General features: G+C 38.2%; 1 non-coding gene across 1 annotated transcript; it reads left to right on the top strand.

The window, feature by feature from the left end:
• Nucleotides 1-204: 204 nt before the first annotated feature.
• LOC112914266 (U6 spliceosomal RNA) lies at nt 205-307 on the top strand. The gene has a single exon (XR_003233816.1). It is a non-coding gene; the product is annotated as a U6 spliceosomal RNA (small nuclear RNA).
• Nucleotides 308-13,321: the final 13,014 nt, after the last annotated feature.

Consider the following 13,321-nt stretch of genomic DNA (forward strand, 5'->3'; position numbering starts at 1 on the left):
AAAAAGAAATACTTAGGCCCAGCTGCTTTTCATTGGAGAATTCTATCAAATTACTTAAGGAGGAATTAATGACTTTAATTAATTAAATAAAAGAGAAGAACAATATTTCACCTAAGAGTATATAGATTTCATATAAACAAATGAAAAGTTATTCCACATCATTAGCCATTAAGGAAATGCAAATTTAAATCACAATGAGATTTCTTGCCTTAGCAGCATATATAGTAAAATTGGAATGATACAGAGAAGATTATCATGGCCTCTGCACAAGGATGATACACAAATTTGTGAAATGTTCTATATTTTGCTTTCCTTTTATAATGCTTACAGATGGAAAAATTGAGGATCAAATAGGCAAAGTGATTTACCCAATTGAGGGCCATTCCAGCTTCAAACCCTTAATTCCTCATAAACAAGCAAAAAATCAAAACCCAAACTGAACCAAAAAAAAAATGAAGTATCAATAAGCACCTATCAGAATAGCTATACTTAAAAATAGTGACAACACTAAACACTGGTGAGGATATCATGAAACTGGATCACTCATACATTAGTGGTGGGAATGTATAATGGTACTGTCACTTTGGAAACATTTTTCAGTTTCTTTAAAAACTAACCATGAAACTAATATATAGCCCTGCAATTGCACTCTAAGGCTATTTATTCCACAGAAATGAAAACTTATACAATAACTTGTACATGGATTTTCACTTAGAACTTTATTTGTAATAGCAAAAAACTTGATCAGCAATGATGTTCTTCAATTGGGGAAGCTTTAACAAATTGTGGTACACCTATGACATGAAATACCATTCAGCAATAGAAATTAAACTGTTAACACAGGCAAAAGCTTGGACCAATCTGTAGGAAATTACGCTGCGTGGAAAAGCAATCCCAAATGGATCATAGCATATAACCTTTTATTTATATAGCATTTTCGAAATGATATGATATGAAAAATAGAGGAAAGATTAGTGATTCTGAAAGCACCAACTAAGATTGGTGCTTTTGGGAGAAGGTAGAACTGTGGGAGGGAAGTGAATGTGGTTATAAATAGGCAACACAGGGGATTTGTATTGTGTTCAGTTATCTTGGTGGTGGATACATGAACCTGCACAGGTTGGATAGAACTAAACCCACGTACATGCACACACATATTAGTGCAAGTAAAACTGGAGAAATCTGAGTGATACTGGTGAATTGTGTCAATGTTGATATCTTGATTATGGTATTCTACTAGTTTCTGCCTGTGTTACCATTAAGGGAAAACACTTTAAAGTGTACTTGACATGTCTCTTATAAGATTATTTCTTGCAACTGTATGTGAATCTAAAATCATATCAAAATTTAATCATAGTTTTTTTAAATGTACACTGAAGTTAAAACCATAGTGAAAATATGACTACATGAAAATGAAGTAACAGGAAACATTTATTGCTTAAGGCGTGAAATTCTGCACTATATTTTATTTTATTTTTTACTGGAGTTCAATTTGCCAACATATAACATAATACCCAGTGCTCATCCCATCAAGTGCCCCCCTCAGTGCCCGTGGCCCAGTCACCCCCACCACCCACCCACCTCCCTTTCCACCACCCCTTGTTCTTTTCCCAGAGTTAGGAGTCTCTCATGTTCTGTCTCCCTTTCTGATATTTCCCACTCATTTTTATCCTTTCCCCTTTATTCCTTTTCACTATTTTTTATATTCCCCAAATGAATGAGACCATACAATGTTTGTCCTTCTCCGATTGACTTATTTCACTCAGCATAATACCCTCCAGTTCCATCCACGTCGAAGCAAATGGTGGGTATTTGTCGTTTCTAATGGCTGAGTAATATTCCATTGTATACATAGACCACATCTTCTGTAGCCTTTCATCTTTCGATGGACACCGAGGCTCCTTCCACAGTTGGCTATTGTGGACATTGCTGCTATAAACATCGGGGTGCAGGTGTCTGGCATTTCACTGCATCTGTATCTTTGGGGTAAATCCCCAGAAGCGCAATTGTTGGGTCGTAGGGTAGATCTATTTTTAACTCTTTGAGGAACCTCCACACAGTTTTCCAGAGTGGCTGCACCAGTTCACATTCCCACCAACAGTGTAAGAGGGTTCCCCTTTCTCCACATCCTCTCCAACATTTGTTGTATCTCATTGTGGTTTTGATTTGTATTTCCCTGATGGCAAGGGATGCAGAGCATTTTCTCATGTGCTTGTTGGCCATGTCTATGTCTTCCTCTGTGAGATTTCTCTTAATGTCTTTTGCCCATTTCATGATTGGATTGTTTGTTTCTTTGCTGTTGAGTTTAATAAGTTCTTTATATATCTTGAATACTAGTCGTTTATCTGATATGTCATTTGCAAATATCTTCTCCCATTCTGTAGGTTGTCTTTTAGTTTTGTTGATGGTTTCTTTTGCTGTGCAGAAGCTTCTTATCTTGATGAAGTTCCAATAGTTAATTTTTGCTTCTGTTTCTCTTGCCTTCATGGATGTATATTGCAAGAACTTACTGTGACCAAGTTCAAAAAGGGTGTTGCCTGTGTTCTCCTCTAGGATTTTGATGGAATCTTGTCTCACATTTAGATCTTTCATCCATTTTGAGTTTATCTTTGTGTATGGTGCAAGAGAGTGGTCTAGTTTCATTCTTCTGCATGTGGATGTCCAATTTTCCCAGCACCATTTATTGAAGAGACTGTCTTTCTTCCAGTGGATAGTCTTTCCTCCTTTATTGAGTATTAGTTGACCAGAAAGTTGAGGGTCCACTTCTGGGTTCTCTATTCTGTCCCATTGATCTATGTGTCTGTTTTTGTGCCAGTACCACACTGTCTTGATGACCACAGCTTTGTAGTACAACCTGAAATCTGGCATTGTGATGACCCCAGCTATGGTTTTCTTTTTTAAAATTCCCCTGGCTATTCAGGGTCTTTTCTGATTCCACACAAATCTTAAGATAATTTGTTCCAACTCTCTGAAGAAAGTCCATGGTATTTTGATAGGGATTGCATTAAACGTGTACATTGCCTTGGGTAACATTGACATTTTCACAATATTAATTCTGCCAATCCATGAGCATGGAATATTTTTCCATCTCTTTGTGTCTTCCTCAATTTCTTTCAGAAGTGTTCTATAGCTTTTAGGGTATAGATCCTTGACCTCTTTGGTTAGGTTTATTCTTAGATATCTTATGCTTTTGGGTACAATTGTAAGTGGGATTGACTCCTTAATTTCTGTTTCTTCAGTCTCATTATTAGTGCATAGAAATGCCACTGACTTCGGGGCATTGATTTTGTATCCTGCCACACTGCCAAATTGCTGTATGAGTTCTAGCAAACTTGGGGTGGAGGCTTTTGGGTTTTCTATGTAGAGTATCATGTCATTGGCGAAGAGGGAGAGTTTGACTTCTTTGCCAATTTGAATGCCTTTTATTTCTTTTTGTTGCCTGATTGCTGGGGCTAGGACTTCTCGTACTATGTTGAATAGCAGTGGTGAAAGTGAACATCCCTGTCTTGTTCCTGATCTTAGGGGAAAGGCTCCCAGTGCTTCCCCATTGAGAATGATATTTGCTGTGGGCTTTTCGTAGATGGCTTTTAAGATGCTGAGGAATGTTCCCTCTATCCCTACGCTCTGAAGAGTTTTGATCAGGAATGGATGCTGTATTTTGTCAAATGATTTCTCTGCATCTATTGAGAGGATCATATGGTTCTAGTTTTTTTCTCTGGCTGATATGATCAATCACATTGATTGCTTTACGAGTGTTGAACCAGACTTGCACCCCGGGGATAAATCCCACTTGGTCATGGTGAATAATCTTCTTAATGTATCATTGAATCCTATTGGCTAGTATCTTGTTGACAGTTTTTGCATCCATGTTCATCAGGGATATTGATCCTTATTCTTTTTGGTGGGGTCTGTCTGGTTTTGGAATTAAGGTGATGCTGGCCTCATAAAACGAGTTTAGAAGTATTCCATCACTTTCTATCTTTCCAAACAGCTTTAGTAGAATAGGTACAGTTTCTCCTTTAAACGTTTGATAGAAATCCCCTGGGAAGCCATCTGGCCCTGGACTTTTGTGTCTTGGGAGGTTTATGATGACTGTTTCAATTTCCTCCCTGGTATTGGCCTGTTCAGGTTTTCTATTTCTTCCAGTTCCAGTTTTGGTAGTTTGTGGTTTTCCAGAAATGCATCCATTTCTTCTAGATTGCCTAATTTATTGGAGTATAGCTGCTCATAATATGTTTTTAAAATTGTTTTATTTCCTTGGTGTTGGTGGTGATCTCTCCTTTCTCATTCATGATTTTATTAATTTGAGTCTTCTCTCTCTTCTTTTTAATAAGGCTGGCTAATGGTTTATCTATCTTATTAATTCTTTCAAAGAGCCAACTCCTGGTTTTGTTGATCTGTTCCACAGTTCTTCTAGTCTCTATTTCATTGAGTTCTGCTCGAATCTTTATTAACTCTCTTCTTCTGCTGGGTGTAGGATCTATTTGCTGTTTTTTCTCCAGTTCCTTTAGGTGCAAGGTTAGCTTTTCTATTTGAGTTCTTTCCAGTTTTTGGATGGATGATTGTATTGCAATGTATTTTCCCCTCAGGACTGCTTTGCTGTATCCCAAAGATTTTGAACGGTTGTATCTTCATTCTCATTAGTTTCCATGAATCTTTTTAATTCTTCCTTAATTTTCTGGTTGACCCTTTCATGTTTTAGCAGGATGGTCCTTAACCTCCACGTGTTTGAAATCCTTCCAAACTTCTTCTTGTGATTTAGTTCTAATTTTAAAGCATTATGGTCTGAAAATACACAGAGGACGATCCCAAACTTTTGGTATTGGTTAAGACCTGATTTGTGACCCAGTATGTGGTCTATTCTAGAGAAAGTTCCATGTGCACTTGAGAAGAATGTGTATTTAGTTGCATTTGGATGTGAAGTTCTGTAGATATATGTGAAATCTATCTGGTCCAGTGTATCATTTAAAGCTCTTGTTTCTTTGGAGATGTTGTGCTTAGAAAACCTGTCAATTGTAGAAATCACTACATTCAAGTCACCAAGTATAAGTGTATAATTATCTAAGTATGTCTTAACTTTGGTTATTAATTGATTGATATGTTTGGCAGCTCCCACATTCGGGGCATAAATATTGATTATTGTTATGTCCTCTTGTTGGATAGATCCTTTAAGTATGATATAGTGTCCCTCTTCATCTCTCACTACAGTCTTTGGGATAAACTTTAGTTTATCTGATATAAGGATGGCTACCCCTGCTTTCTTTTGAGGACCATTTGAATGGTACATGGTTCTCCAACCTTTTATTTTCAGGTTGTAGGTGTCCTTCTGTCTAAAATGAGTCTCTTGTAGACAGCAAATAGATGGGCCTTGCTTTTTTGTCCAGTCTGAAACCCTGCGCCTTTTGATGGGGTCATTAAGCCCATTCACGTTCATAGTTACTATTGAAAGATATGAATTTAGTGTAATCATGATACCTACTCAGTCCCTGTTTTTTGTGGGTTGTTCCCTTGGACTTCCTCTATTACAGAATCCCCCTTAGTATTTCTTGCAGAGCTGGCTTCGTGGTCATATTCTTTCCGTTTCTGCCTATCTTAGAAGCTCTTTATCTCTCCTTTTATTCTGAATGAGAGCCTTGCTGGATAAGGTATTCTTGGCTGCATGTTCTTCTCATATAGGACCCTGAATATATCCTGCCAGCCCTTTCTGACCAGCCAGGTCTCTGGGGAGAGGTCTGCTGTTAATCTAATATTTCTGTCCATAAAAGTTAGAGATTTCTTGTCTCTTGCTGCTTTAAGGATCTTCTCTTTATCTTTGGAATCTGCAAGTTTCACTATTAAATGTCCAGGTGTTGAGCTGTTTTTATTGATTTTAGGGGAGGATCTCTCTATTTCCTGGACCTTAATGCCTGTTTCCCTTCCCAGATTAGGAAAGTTCAGCTATGATTTGTACAGATACATATTCTGGACCTTTGTCCCTTTCGGCGCGTTCAGGAACCCCAATTAAACGTGGATTTTTCCTTCTGAGGCTGTCTTGTATTTCCCTTAGCCTATCCTCATGAACTTTTAATTGTTTGTCTCTTTTTTTCTCAGTTTCCCTCCTTGCCATCAACTTGTCTTCTATGTCACTCACTCATTCTCTACCTCATTAACCCTCATCGTTAGGACCTCCAGTTTGGATTGCATCTCATTTAATTGATTTTTAATTTCTGCCTGATTAGATCTAAATTCTGCAGTCATGAAGTCTCTTGAATCCTTTATGGCTTTTTTCTAGAGCCACCAGTAGCTTTATGATAGTGCTTCTGAATTGGCTTTCTGACATTGAATTGTAGTCCAAATTTTGTAACTCTGTGGGAGAGAGGACTGTTTCTGGTTCTTTCTTTTGAGGTCAGTGTTTCCTTGTCGTCAACTTGCTCAGTGCAGAGTGGCCAAAAATAAGTTGTACTGGGACAAGGAGAAAAAAAGAGAAGAGAAAAAAAGAAAAGAAAAAAAAGAAGAAAAAAAGAGAAAAGAAAAAAAGGGGGGGAGCAAACAAAAACCAAGGGGGAGTATCTTCTGATTCTATATACTGTAAATCCCTCGACTTCCCCTGGAACTTTGCAGTGCTCTTTGGTCAATAACTTGCTCTTCCCCTGTCCTTCTAGCTGGTCTTCTGGGGGAGGGGCCTGCTGTGCTGATTCTCATGTGTGAGCACCTAGGGGAGCTGCTCAGCCCCAGCCTGGTGCAGGGCTCAGTGAAAGTTGTTTATCGGGTGAGGCCACTGTGAGGCTCAGTGGGGGTTGTTTATCCTGTGAGGCCCCAGGAGGAACAGCAACAGTGGCAGCAGCCAGCTCTGGAGCCCTGGAGTCAGCTCCCGCAGTAACTCCAGAGCTCTCCGTCTGCAGGGCGTGGAGGTTCCGGGGCGGGCCGCTGATCTGCTCAGTTCGGGGCAGGAGCGTCTTTGCTGTCCTGGGCCCTCCTGGCCTCTGCCTGGCCCCGGGGGAGCACAGGATCCTGGGCTGTGTCCCGGCACCCTGTGCTCCGGAGCCTGTACTGTTGGATTTGTGCTCCCGGCCGCACAACCCCCTCCGCTGAGCCCCTCCGAGCTGCTCCAGGTCCCGCGGTGCAAGCTGCAGCCCTCAGGGAGCTCGGCGCACTCTCCCCGGGGCACAGGTGTCTGTTAGTGTCTCAGGGAGCCTGAGGGCATCCCCGCCCTCCTGGCGTCCTGCTCTAACTCCCTGCGAGCGCCTTTCCGCCCGGGAAGGTTGGTGCAGCTCCTGCTTCTCCGGGACGGGGCTCTCCTGTCCTGGGGACACTCGCCTCAGCCTTAGCCCGGCTCCTTGTGGCCCCTCCCCCTTGGATGCTTTTTTATTTCTTTATTTATTTTTCCCCTATCTTCCTACCTTGATAGAAGCCCAAACTCTTCTCACTGTAACAGCTGTTCTCTCTTTAAATCTCAGGCCGAATTCGTAGGTTTTCAGGATGATTTGAAAGTTATCTAGATAAATTGGTGGGGACAGGTGACCTGGGGACCCTACTCTTCCACCATCTTGCCCCCTCCTCCCTCTGCACTATATTTTAATTTTAAAATCTCTCCTTTGTGTTTGTGTGATGACATTGTAATAGATATAATTTGGAGACAGCTGAAAAGAAGAAAAATCCCACCCCAAAGAATGGCTGTTACATTTCCATATATTTATTAAGGTAAAATAAATTGTATATAAAAATACAGTCATTAATTGATACAGTAAAACATACATCAATTGAGAGAGAAAATGTCCTGTAACTTTCAGCTCAACATTATTTTTCACAGTGAATCTCCTTCATATTCAGGAGTTCCCAATTTTTTTACATGTTATAAAATACTTAGAACATGATATTTATGTGCCACATGAGACTATACAGAGTTACTGATAGCCTGAGGTAATGAGCCTTTGTCCTCAAGAGATGCTGATTCCCAGCCTATCACGTTAAGGCTGAAAAGATCAATATCTTCATACAATTGTAATTTTGCACTTTGGGAACTTCTACTACAGGTTGAAATTAAAAATCTCTATTTTCCTCTTGGATAGGGTGCTCTAGGGGATCTGTGCTCTATCCACAAGCCTAGCTTCACCTCCTTCCACTTCATGCCTCAAACTGGGAACTCCAATAATAAGAATGCCTTGTAGTTCTCTGAACACCTCAGGCCTGTTGTCTTCTCTATTTCTACACTCACTAATTCCTCTGCCTGAAAGTATCCCTATGTCTGATCCATCTGCCACAAACTTTTCATCCCCCTGTTACTGGGGTGATTAAAAGATTTACAGACTAAAGCTCTTCTTAAAATTTGTGCTTAGGTGCAACTTCATTTGTCAGATCAAAGTGTTGTGTGCAAACCTCAAAGTCAATGATTATTTTGCTACATACATTTATTTACTTGCCAATATCCTGACTGGACTGTACTAGGCAAGAAATGCAGATTTTTTGACTTTTTAAATTTCAATTAATTAATTTTTGGGAGAGGACTAGTGAATTAAAAAAGAATAGCTAGTCAATACATATTTGTTGAACAAATTCATGACAAATATTTGAATATTCATAAAGTGGTATCTGGCAGGATAACATCTTTTATTACATGCTTGTGTAATATGTAGTCCTTCTCATTACTGAATGAGAATCACAAATTACCTCTCCAGAAAAAATACCTACATGTAAAAATTTTCACACAATTGCCATATTCACAGATTCCCTTGTAGATGACCTAAAGCTCATTCACCATCCAGGACAGTGGATTATATCAAAAGACCTTCTGAAATAAAAAACGATTCTTATCCTATTGGGCAAACTACCAGTATGTCTTGATACTTACAGACATTCTTAACATGCACTTAGATTAAATAGAATGTGCTTATAAAAATGTTCAGAAACTAATGAGTTTATTTTATGCTTAATGTGTGAAGATAAAATGGTACCAAAATTGTGTACTGTGTGTCAAGGAAAAAAGATTCAATTAGTCTCCAATAGGGGTTCTTGGGTGGCTCACTTAAGCATCTGCCTACAGCTCAGGTTATGACCCCAAAGCCCTGGTATTGACCCCATGTTGGGTTCCCTGCTTAGCAGAGAGTATGATTCTCCCTCTTCCTTCCCCCACTTGTGCTCTCTTTCTCTCTCTAGCTCACTCTCTCAAATAAATAATGAATTAAATCCTTTAAAAAATTAGTCCCTAGTAAATTAGGTATTCTACATTCTGGGATAAACCAGTATATTTTCAAATATCTGAAGCATCAAAACATGTTGCCAAGGTACTTCTTACCCTTAGACTGATTTCACTCGCTCTTGATACTCAGAATACTTTGTTTTCAATGTGCTGAAAAGGGTATTCTATATTTATTACTAGTTTTGAACATGTTTATGGCATGAGCAGAATATAAAAGACATTTTTAGGAATTACTAAAGGTATTGCAAAAGTAATCTGAACGTCATTCAAATTGTTAGTATTAAAGGTCCAATTATAATGCTATGATTTGTTTATTAGATTTTTAGTATGTTTTTATACCTTAGATTTTATTTTACTTTTTAAAATATCTTCACATTTAAAACTATAGGAATATAAAGATTCAAATTATTTTCTACAACACAGGATTAATCATAACCTTTTAGTAGTTCAATTTTTGTATTGAGGACTTTATTCTTTTGGCATATAAGTTAAATATGCTGCATAATACTTTGTTTTCTATTATGACCAAGCCCAAAATAAATTTCTGAGGTTTTCTTTGTTGCTTTTATTTTATTTTTATTTTTTCAGTTTAAGAATCTCAGTACCAAAAGAAGGCTCTGGTTTGAAAAGAAATATCCACAAATAAGTCCACAAAAAATAAACAGCAACTTCCTATAGTCACAGTAGAAAGTAGTAAAATAACAAAAATAGAAGCAGACCTTTAAAATACTTGCAGTTTTTGTGATTTGATTCCAAGTTTAGTTAGTATTTTCATAAACACTGATGAATTTATATATAAACTTTTAAACACTTTATTAACAGTACAGAAAACTCAGATTAGAAGGTAAAACTAAGAGCCTTCATCATTTCAGTAATTCAGTGCCCATATGCTATGGTGTCAATTCAATTATAGAATGGTCTGTTAAAATGTTTATAGGGTTGTAAAAAAATTGGACAGGCTAATAAACATTTTTTAAATGTTTTATTTATCTATTTCAGAGAGAGAGAGAGAAGGAGCAGTGGAGAGGGACAGAGGGAGAGACAGAGGCAGGCCCCCCTTCCCCCCAAGTAGAGAGCCCAGGGCTTGATCCCAGAACCCAGAGATCATGACCCAAGCCAAAGACAAATGCCCAACCAACTGAGTCATCCAGGCACCCCAGACTGAAAAACTTTATAACTATAAATATCTGATACAATATCTATCTTTTATGAGTAATTATGGAAAAAAATTACTCTGTATTTTTTTCTTTAGTTTTTTTTTCTTAAATATTTTATTTATTTATTTGAGAGAAAGAGCAAGAGAACACATGAGGAGGGAGCAGGGGCAGAGGGAGAGAGAAGCAGATTCCCCACTGAGTGTGGATCCCTATGATGATGCAGGGCTGTATTCTAGTACTCTAAGATCCTGACCCCAGCCAAAGGCAGACACTTAACTGACTGAGCCACCCAAGGACCACTGTATGTATGTTTTGTGTGTGTATGTTGGTGGGGGGGTTATTTCAATTTTTAGATCAGTTACTGCGACAGAAGTCACCTTTATCAAAAACAAAAATGTTATGTTCCAGGTTATTTATTTAAAGCAATATTTGAGGGGTGCCTGAGTGGCTCAGTTGATTGAATAACAGACTCTTGGTTTGGCCTCAGATTATGATCCCACAGTCTTGGGATCAAGTCCACCATGATTCCTCACTTAGCCCTGAGTCTGCTTGCGTTTCTCTCCCTCTGTCCCTCCCCCTGCTCACACTCTCTCACTCTCTCTCAAGTAAATAAATAAATCTTTAAAAAAAACTAAAAATAAAGCAGCATTTGGTATAGCAAAATTCAAATTTCTGGATTGCCTGGGGAGTTCACTGCAATGTACAGAGCACTTTACTTATCCTGGAAAGCATTATATTTAGGTTAATTCACTTGTGAAATTTGTACCTATTGTCTTTTTATTTAATTTGACAATAGGTAATATAATAAATAATATAATTATATATCACATATATAATATGCAAAATTATATATTATAAAACATGTTATATATTATAATTTATATGTATGCACACACACACACACACACAAATATACAGACTGCAGATTCAGAGCCCTTTCCTTCCATTACATTACCAGATTCTTCTAACAGTCACATGCAGTAAGTGGTACAAAAGGTGTTGTAAATGCTCAGTCCATGAAGGAATAAAAGAGAAACTTTAAATAACTTTCCCAAGTTTACTAATTAATCACTATCAGAATTGAATCCAGTAAATGGTTGCAAATGGAATGTTTTTCCATGACACTATCTCCAGAGATGAAAGAATAATGAAATCTATGCAGGTGAAGTTTGTCAGGCAGAAAGCTGCTCAGGATTTTAATTTACCTTGAAAATAGAAATATACAAGGATATATCTGGCACTTTATTTACTATGATTACTTGTAATATATACAAATGTAAATAATCTGTAAATAATATCAAGAAACATTAAATGCTCTCCTCTCAGGGGGAGTGGATGTTTAGAAAGATTATATCCTGCATTGGTGCTAACCAGATGCACTTTTTAGTGAATATTTATGTTAATGACACTCCCTACAGAAGATTTTCTATTGCCGTATGACTGGCTGGGCATTCATTTTGTAAGGACAATGTTATTAGAAGCCCTGAGGACAGATGCCATTGGAAAAAGATCAGCTCTGAAGCAACATGCTCTGATGTCATAAGAATCCTGAAGTCATGCTGAGTCACCACCTTCAGTGACCAGTTCCCACATGATTAGGAAGGTAGTGTTACATATAGGTGAAAGCTTCTGAAAACTCAACTTGTTTAATCTTTACTTACCTCTTTCATGTCAAAAACAGCACTTTATAATGTACCTGATTCAGAATAATTTTTCAAATCCTGAAATTTTTCATGAAATCAGCTGTTCTCAGCAATTGGTATATTTTTTAAAATATTTTATTTATTTATTCATGAGAGACACAGAAAGAGAGAGAGAGGCAGAGGGAGAAACAGGGTCCATGCAGGGAGCCCAACATGGGACTTGATCCCGGGACTCCAAGATAACACCCTGGGCGGAAAGCAGGTGCTAAACTGCTGAGCCACCCAGGCGTCCCATGATTTTTTTCTATATACTTGAGTTCTGCTAGGTAATTTTGCTTTCCTTGTGATTCATGTATAAAGGATATTAAGTTATACTGCTGAACACTTGAATAAAAATAGGATAACCCCCAATAAACCTGATCTTATACTCAGGAGTGAGAAGATTAGTCCCTTTTTATCTTCTGATGGAACAGAGAAAATGCTGAAGCAGCTTTGATTAGCCTTAATGATAAACAAAAACAGCAGCCCCCACAATGTATGCTCCAGCAGCATTCCATGGCAGCCCCCAGTGTTGCCCTTCCACTGACCAGGCTTACTCCTTCATACCTTCATGCCTGTCCAGTCAATCCCAGTCCTGGAACTCCAACCTTTGTTTCTTCTACTTTTGTTCTAGCTCCTGAACAGTATTAGATTGAATGCAGAAATGACTGGCCAAACTTCAGCTGGGCCCTTCCTTTCCACTTCTGTGCAATTACTTCATGGATCATCTGGCTGAATTAGTAAAGACAACATAATGATTGCCCAGAGCTTCTCTCTCAAATCTTCTTTCCTACTCCCTCATGTTAACCCTTTGTCTCAGCTAATGCCTTTAAAATCCATCTGTAGTGAGCCCCCATATTTCTCCTAATTTTAGCCCAACATACTTCTTTGTCTGCACTAATACTCATTTTTTTTCCCCTCTGGACAGAGAAAAAAATCCACTTTTTGCCTATATCCATAGTAAATATTGACTTTATTTTTCTCTCCCTTCTTAAATAACTTGTATTGTCACCATTCCTTCCATTTTCATGAACAGAAATCTTTTTACCATAGTATCTCCTCTAGCTCAATTATAACTCTGAAAACCCCTCACTTAACATGGCTGTCCTATCTGGTTACCTATATTATGGCATTGTAAAATGTCTTATTCTGGACATGAGAGCTTACTGGATCTGGGCCAAAGATCCAAAGTCTGGTAGAAAAGTAAAAGAATTTGTACCCCCAATGTTATCATCTTTAAGTCTTGTTTTTTTCAAATATCGAAAGAACCACCCATCACCTTCATTTGTCTATCATCCTCAACAAGC

Source organism: Vulpes vulpes, chromosome 1, assembly GCF_048418805.1.
Source record: "Vulpes vulpes isolate BD-2025 chromosome 1, VulVul3, whole genome shotgun sequence".
NCBI classification, from domain to species: domain Eukaryota; kingdom Metazoa; phylum Chordata; class Mammalia; order Carnivora; family Canidae; genus Vulpes; species Vulpes vulpes.